Source organism: Lagenorhynchus albirostris, chromosome 12 (genome assembly GCF_949774975.1).
Source record: "Lagenorhynchus albirostris chromosome 12, mLagAlb1.1, whole genome shotgun sequence".
In the NCBI taxonomy this organism is placed as follows: Eukaryota; Metazoa; Chordata; class Mammalia; order Artiodactyla; family Delphinidae; genus Lagenorhynchus; species Lagenorhynchus albirostris.
This window is the reverse complement of record NC_083106.1, coordinates 43135349-43144458: the sequence shown is the minus strand read 5'-3', so window position 1 is coordinate 43144458 and position 9110 is coordinate 43135349.

The window sequence follows — 9110 nt, the reverse complement described above, 5'->3', positions numbered from 1 at the left end:
CGCGCAGGCTCAGCGGCCATGGCTCACGGGCCCAGCCGCTCCGCGGCATGTGGGATCTTCCCGGACCGGGGCACGTACCCGTATCCCCTGCATCGGCAGGCGGACTCTCAACCACTGCGCCACCAGGGAAGCCCTGTACTCATATTTAATCTTCATTACATTGGACTTGGTTAGACTACCGCTCTGAATCTGAGGAGGATCAGAGATCTTCATGTTTAACTCGTAACGGCAACATCATAATATTTCTTGTCAAACCTATCCTTTACGATGATCTTGATTTAAACGATCAAGTTTATCTCTGATTAGCTTCTCCTAATAATAAAACTTTTATCATAAATGTGTTTGGAAACCATGAAATATATTTTTGTGTATCTAAGGAGCTTTCTTTTAGACCTTAGACAGGAGAGAAGTACCACTTTATTTTCGGCTTGCTCTTATAATAAACACAGAGATTTATGCCTGTTAAGTTAAACCCTCTAATATTTCATTACTACAACTAAAATCAACTATGGTAACTCTACTGCAAATTCCACATTTTCATTTTTCTCAGAATGATGATCATAATAGGAGAAAATCTTCAAAGCTATATTTTATATATTTTTTTATTGAAGTATAGTTGATTTCCAATGTTGTGTTAGTTTAAAGTGTACAGCAAAGTGATTCAGTTGTACATATATATATTCTATTCAAAGTATTTTAAAGAAACAATTAATTTTTGGAAAAAGCACTAGAATAAAGTCAGAAGAATTAAATTCTAAGCTGGCTTTTTTTTCTCTGACAACTATAAATTTTTTAAATTGAAGTATAGTTGATTTACAATACTGTATTTGTTTTAGGTGTATAACACAGTGATTTGATATTTTTATAGATTATACACCACACAAAGTTATTAAAAATATTGTCTATATTCCTTGTGCTGTACATTATATCCCTGTTACTTGTTTATTTTATAACTGGTAGTTTGTACCTCTTAATCCCCTTCAACTATTTCACCCCTCCTCCCATCCCTGCTCTGGCAACCACTAGTTTGTTCTCTGTATCTGTGAGTCTGTTTCTGTTTTGTTATGTCTGTTCATTTGTTTTGCTTTTTAGATTCCACATATAAGTAAAGTCATATAGTATTTGTCTTTCTCTGTCTGACTTATCTCACTTAGCATAATACCCTCTAGGTCCATCCATGTTATTGCAAATGGCAAGATTTTGTTCTTTTTTTAAATGGCTGAGTAGTATTCCATTATATATATATAATGGAATATATTTATATATATTCCATTATATATGTATATGTATTCCACATCTTCTTTATCCATTCGTCTATTAAGGGGCACTTAGATTGCTTCCATATCTTGACTATTGTAAACAATGCTGCAATGAACATAGGGGTGCATATATCTTTTCTTTAATTAGTGTTTTTGTTTTCTTCAAGTAAATACCCAGGAGTGGAATTGCTGGATCCTATGATAGTTCTACTTTTAATTTTTTTTTTAGGAATCTCCATACTGTTTTCCATAGTAGCTGTACCAATTTACATTCCCACAAAAAGTTAAACTGGCTTTTCTTACTATGTTCGTGGTGACATCACCTAAGTCTTAATTACAGCATCAGTAAAATGAGGCTAATGACAGATGTAAAATGAGGCTAATGGCAGATGACCTTTTTACTTCACAAGGCTCTTGTAATGGAAAAACAGATAATAGGTGGGAATTACTTTGAGCTTTTCTGAAGAAACACTCTGTATTATTCATGTTTTAAAATATCAGGACTTCTCTGGTGGCGCAGTGGTTAAGAATCTGCCTACCAATGCAGGGGACACGGGTTCGAGCCCTGGTCCAGGAAGATCCCACATGCCGCGGAGCAACTAAGCCTGTGAGCCACAACTACTGAGCCCGCATGCCACAGCTACTGAAGCCCACTTGCATAGAGCCTGTGCTCTGCAACAAGAGAAGCCACTGCAATGAGAAGCCCGCGCACCGCAACGAAGAGTAGCCCCCGCTCGCCACAACTAGAGAAAGCCCGTGCACAGCTACGAAGACCCAATGCAGCCAAAAATTAAAAATATAAATAAATAATATTTATAAAAAAATAAAATATCATGTGCTGCTGTATATCATATGTTACAATGCTGCTGACAATTTTCATAAATAATGGCTTATTTAAATTTTGTAGTTGTATTTTGAGTCAATAACCACAAAAAGTACACTTGTATATGATAAAATCACATTTAAAGTGGATATATTTTAATGTTGCAGGAAGTTGACATTAGAAGTAACCTATCTCCTTTTTATTTAAAATGTAAGGCTGACTACCCTCCTACACTGTTGGTGGGAATGTAAACTGGTGCAGCCACTATGGAGAATAGTATGGAGGTTCCTTAACAAACTAAAAATTGAGCTACCATATGATCCTGCAATCCCACTCCTGGGCATACATCTGGAGAAAAACATGGTCCGAAAAGATACACGCACCCCACTGTTTACTGCAACAAGACAATAGCCAAGACATGGAAGCAACCTAAATGTCTATAGACAGAGGAATGGATAAAGAAGATGTGGTATATATATACAATGGAATATTACTCAGCCATTAAAAAGAATGAAATAATGCTATTTGCAGCAACATGGATGAACCTAGAGATTAGCATACTGAGTGAAATAAGTCAGACAGAGAAAGAGAAGTATCGTATGATATGGCTTATATGCGGAATCTAAAAAAAGGAAGTGTTTTAATGGCCTGGAATGTGGTATATTTTGGTGAATGTTGCGTGTAATTTTGAGAAAAATGTATATTCTGTTATTGAATAAAATTTTCTGTACATGTCAAAAATGATTTGGTCTCCGGCATGAGATTTCTTTTCACATCGCTAGATGGCGCAATTTAAGGTTAAAGCCTGTCCTAAGAATTTGTCAGAAGCCTAGTGATAGAGTGACAATCTGCCCTGTAGAAAAGGCAAAATGAGGAAAACAAGAGAGAGGAGAATGTTATTAGTACCCTAAGTCACATAGTTGTCTCCTCTCAGAGACAAAAGAGTGTCGAGTAGGGCATAAAGTCAGGAGACCTGTTCCTATGTGCAGCCTTTCACTAATCAGCTCTGCAAGAATCACTTAACTCATATGGGTATAGATTTCTTCATCTAGTCAATTCCCTTCAAATGCATCCTCTTTCTCTCTTTCCTTCTCTGGAGCCAGGAAACAATCATGAGTTCTGTGGAAGCCACGGTATGTAGGTATACAGTAGGTACTTGGGAAGGATGATGATGGTTTTCTGTACAAGTGCATGGTCTGAGAGGGCAGCCAAACGAAAGGCACACCATTAGGTTCTGTTCCTGATTCTTCTGTGCTCCACGGGCAGCATGTGACTATGTGGACTTCCTCTAACCTTGCCCCACTTCTCTATAACACCAGCTATGGAACATTTTACACTTGCCTAATGAGATAACGCTGCTGAAGGCCAAACCTTTTAACAAAAGCTACTAATTATAAGCAAAGCATCAGAGGGTGAGTATAAAGTCTGACCCTTCATTTGTGTTAAAAAGCTCTTGAATTGGGTGACATCATTCCCACATGTAAAAGAACACTTTGCTGGTGAAGTGAAATTGATCAAGAGGGAGGAAATCAGGTCTTTGAAGGAAAATGCAAAGGCCAAGAGACAGCCCCTTTGCACAAGAGAAGGGGGAGGGTGACAGAATATTCTCTTCATTAATAAGAAGGAATTTTGTATAGGAGTGGAAGTGGATCTTTTCCCAGTTCATTGAGGACAGGAGGGGCAGACAAGAATTTACATGACATCAGAAAGGTCAGAAAGGCATAAAGTTTAGAGAAGAGATATTTGGAAAGTGGATGTTGTATACATTCTTAGTTTTATAACAAACAGACCTGTTTCTTTTAAGTTTTTTTTTTATTGTGGTAAGAACACTTTAGCGTGAGACCTACCCTTTAACACATTTTTTAAGTGTACATTTTTGTTAATGTACATAGGTACAATGTTGTACAGCAGACCTCTGGAGCTCATTCTTTTTTTTTTTTTTTTTTTGGCCACGAGGCATGTGTGATCTTTGTTCCCCAACCAGGGATTGAACCCGCCCCCTTACATTGGAAGGGCAGAGTCTTAACCACTGGACCGCCAGGGAAGTCCCCTAGAGCTCATTCATCTTGCTTGACTGAAACTTTGTGCCCTTTGATTAGTAACTCCCCATTTCTCCCTCCCCCCAGCTGCTAGCAACCATCATTCCACTCTTTGATTCAACAAATTTGCCTATTTTAGATACTTCATATAAGTGAAATCATGCCGTATTTGTCATTCTGTAACTGGCTTCAACCATGTTGTTGCATATTGCAGAATTTCCTTCTTTTTAAAGACTGGATAGTATGCTATCGTTATGTATTGACCACATTTTCTTTATCCATTCATCTGTTGATCGAATTTTAGGTTGCTTCCACATCTTGAATAGTGCTGCAATGAATATAGGCATGCTAATATCTTTCAATTCTTTTGGATAAATATCTCCAAAGTATGCAAGCAGCTCATGCAGCTCAATATCAAAAAAACAAACAACCCAATACAAAAGTGGACAGAAGACCTAAACAGACATTTCTCCAAAGAAGATATACAGATTGCCAACAAACACATCAAAGGATGCTCAACATCACTAATAATTAGCAAAATGAAATCAAAACTACAATGAGGTATCACCTCACACCGCTCAGAATGGCCATCATCAAAACGTCTACAAACAATAAATGCTGGAGAGGGTGTGGAGAAAAGGGAACAATCTTGCACTGTTGGTGGGAATGTAATTGATACAGCCACTATGAAGAACAGTATGGAGGTTCCTTAAAAAACTATGACCCAGCAATCCCACTACTGGGCATATACCCTGAGAAAACCAGAATTCAAAAAGAGACATGTACCACAATGTTCATTGCAGCTATATTTACAATAGCCAGGTCATGGAAGCAACCTAAGTGTCCATCATCAGATGGGTGGATAAAGAAGATGTGGCACATATATACAATGGAATATTACTCAGCCATAAAAAGAAACGAAATTGAGTTATTTGTAGTGAGGTGGATGGACCTAGAGTCTGTCATACAGAGTGAAGTAAGTCAGAAAGAGAAAAACAAATACCGTATGCTAACACATATATATGGAATCAAAAAAAAGTTGGTTATGAAGAAACTAGGGGCAGGACAGTAGTAAAGACGCAGACTAGAGAATGGACTTGAGGACACGGGGAGGGGGAAGGGAAAGCTGGGACGAAGTGAGAGAGTCACATGGACATATATACACTACCAAATGTAAAATAGATAGCTAGTGGGAAGCAGCTGCATAGCACAGGGAGATCAGCTCGGTGCTTTATGACCACCTAGAGGGGTGGGATAGGGAGGGTGGGAGGGAGATGCAACAGGGAGGGGATATGGGGATACATGTATATGTATAGCTGATTCACTTTGTTATACAGCAGAAACTAACACACCATTGTAAAGCAATTATACTCCAGTAAAGATGTTAAAAAAAAAAAAGGCAAAAAAAAGAAAAAAAGTTGGGACAGAAGATTTTCAATAGGAGGAAATCAGAGGGCCTAGATTTTGTTACAGATAGAGGAGATGGTGGACTTCAATGTTAGAAGACAAATAATCAATAGAAATCATGTAATAACAATTTCCAGATGAAATTAGTGCATGTACTCTTTAGAAACAAGTTCAATACCCACTGAGAAGTTGATGAGTCTGCTCAGAGAAGAAAGGGAATTTTATTTGTATTGCATACATATTATAAAACCTGTAGCTTGTTTTCAGGAATGACAATATAATTGGCCTCACTTTGGGAGAAATTCCACAAATAAAGAAATACTAATCGAATAAAAAAAAATGGAGATGAGGGAGTAGGCCATTTGGGCATGGGAGAAAGAGCATTCCAGAAGGAGGGAACAGCAAGTCCCTCCTTAGGAGGAGAACCTGCCTTGTGGGTTTGAGGAACAGCAAGGAGTCTAGTGTGGCTGAAGCACAGAATAAGTGGCAGAGTAATAGGAAATAAGGTTAGAGAGGTCCCAAGAGCTGCAGGTGATGGCCAGGGAGCCAGATTCTATAGAGTTTACGCTGTAAATACATGGGCCTCTAATCTGAGACGGGGAGGGGGCGGCTATGAGCAAAGGAGTAACATGACCTAATTTACATTGTAGCAGGATCAATCTGGCTGCTGTGTTGAGTCAGTCAGGGAGATCAGTTAGGCTAGAAGAAGTGATACTGAAAGTCACTACCCTTCAAAGGAACTCACAGAATTAGAATTTCAGATGGCTGTATTTGTGACTGGTGATTAGTTCTTGAGACACCTGACTAAAAATTAGCCACATGAACTGTGCTTGAGGAAATTAACCTTTAAATAGGGAATTCTCAATTCTGCACCTCTGAGAGAGGCGAGATTGCCTAGAAAACTCATAAGGACAGAAAAGCAAAAATAAACGTCAAAACACACTTTAAAGACTGCTAATATTAGGAAGCAGCAACTGTGACTTTGCATTCCTTGCAGAAAAAAACTTAAATACAAATGAGTAAGATGAATCTCTCAGGGACATTTTTCTTTAGCAATGAAGATGAACAGAGAAGAGGGAGAACAGAACTGCTTCAGAGGAATATATATATATGTGTATGTATATATATTACTAATTACTAATAACACTGATATCCTATTTGAGAATTTGCAGTGTGTTTTCACATACATTATTTCATGTTATTCGAATGATCTTGTAAGTTTACATAACCTGTAAATGGCTAAGGCTGGGCTTCTCATTTTTGGCTCCAGATCCCATGATGGTTATTCCCACTAAATCATTTACATCCCTGCAGAGCTCGAAACACACTTATCCGATAACATCTGTAACTACAAATTAAAAATGAGACACTGAAAGCAAGCCAATCTGCCTCATAAAAATTCTCCATTTTCAGGAAGTTAAGGACCTCCCTGTGTTTGCTGAAGTGTCTCTGTGTCAAAATGAAATTAGAGATCAACCAAAAATGCTTAATGATGCCCATGTAGGTGTGACAAAGATTTGGAGGTATGTTCTCTTCCTTACATTAGCATTGGAAGTCTCTTAGAAAGTTCTCTCTAGTAGTAAAAAACTAAAGAACAACTCTTGAGCATTCTGAAATATGAAGGCTTTTTACAGTGGATATACAACAGGTTTGAAAAGGACGTTTTAACAAAAACTCTGTTAATAAAAGAGTAAAGCAAATAAAGGGGCACACCATTTACCTAAACTTGTAACCAGTATTAACCTTCTCTTTCTAATATAAACCTTAAATTGGTTGCTTTGCTGCACCTATTTTGATAAGTTGTGTTTTTATTATCAGTTAGGAAATTAAAAAAAAATTTTACTTGATGTTTTTCTTTGATCCATGGATTAAAGGTGCATCAACTTCCTTGCCATACTCATTCTGTCTTCCTCACCTGTCACTGTGGTCAAAAGAACTTCATCTTTCCAGTTGTTCCAGCCAAAAATCACCCCTTACTTCTCCCTTTCGTACAACACATATCGAATCCTGACAGCTTCAAAGTATATCCAGAATTTGTTCAGTCCTATAGCTTTGGTGCAAGTCATCGCTATTTTTTGCCTAGGTTACTGCCATGGACTAATTGGTCTCCATGCTTTCAGACTTTGTCCCTCTAAAATTGTCACTCTTCCACCTAAACCCTCCAATGATCCCACATGATCTGGATTCCCACACCAGTTCACTGTGCACCAGCCACACTGGCTTCCAAAATATCAAGTGGGCTCTCACCTTAGGACCTCAGCACTGGCTGTTCCCTCTGCAGAAGCTCCTTCTCCAATAACAAATCATTGATTTCTCTAAGCTGAGGATATCCAGAATAAGAAGCACCTTGTATCTGCAAAGTTACTTCCTGTATTTTATTTGATTCTTACCATCATCAGAAGAGTTTCCACGTTTTTCCTGAAAGTTTAAAAGAATGTCCCAAATCAACCCTTAATACTGAAGACATGGAATCAGTACCAAAGTGTACCTGAATATGTTTGCTTTAACGTATCCTTCTGCTATAAGTAGGCAACAATTCCCAACAAAAGATCAAGACGCCTTCTGGTCCATGGGACCATCATTTTAACAAGAGAAAACTTTAGAGCCTTTATCGTTAGGGAACTTCCTATTTAAAAACTGTTTCCCCCACTACACAAGTGAAACCAGCTTTAATACAAAAACAAAACAAAGGAAAACACAAATGAATGTGAAAAATCTTTTAATGTTTGAATATTTTCTTACATTTTTTCTGCATTAAAAAAACAACATAAGCATCTTCCTTTATTATAAACATAAATGGTACTTCAGCATTCATTTCATAAAAGTACCATGTTTATCCATTTTCTTAGCTTGTTGCCACATATGGCAACAAGGTTATATACTTGTTGCCATTATATCTCTTTGTAACTGCTGCGATGAACTTGAAGATAACAGATGTACATATATATACGTTAAGTACTATTATTTCCTCAGTTTCACTCTCCCAAATCAAAAATTCTGAATATTTTTCGGAGTATTTATACTTACTTTCACATTACTTATCAAAACTGTTACCCAAATTTACACACCCTTCATCAGTTCATAAATTGCTATCACAGAAATATTTAGATCTGCATCCTGCCGCGTTCATTTTACAAATTCAAAAGTGAAGCCTGGAATCCGAATCTAGAACCCAGATCTCAGGCCTTCCAGTTGACTTCTCCCCCGGATTCACTCTGGCTATTCTGCAGTTGGGCCGATCCTTCTGGACTCGCCCGATGCACTAACAGAGCTTCTGCATCTCTGCCCACTGGATCTTTTGTTTGTTGTTTTTTTTTTTTTTTTTGCGGTACGCGGGCCTCCCACTGCTGTGGTCTCTCCCGTTGCGGAGCACAGGCTCCGGACACGCAGGCTCAGCGGCCATGGCCCACGGGCCCAGCCGCTCCGCGGCATGTGGGATCCTCCCGGACCGGGACACGAACCCGCGTGCCCTGCATCGGCAGGCAGACTCCCAACCACTGCGCCACCAGGGAAGCCCTGCCCACTGGATCTTACACTCTCGTGGGATGCCAAGAACTTGGAGGTTCCAGGAACGTAGAAATC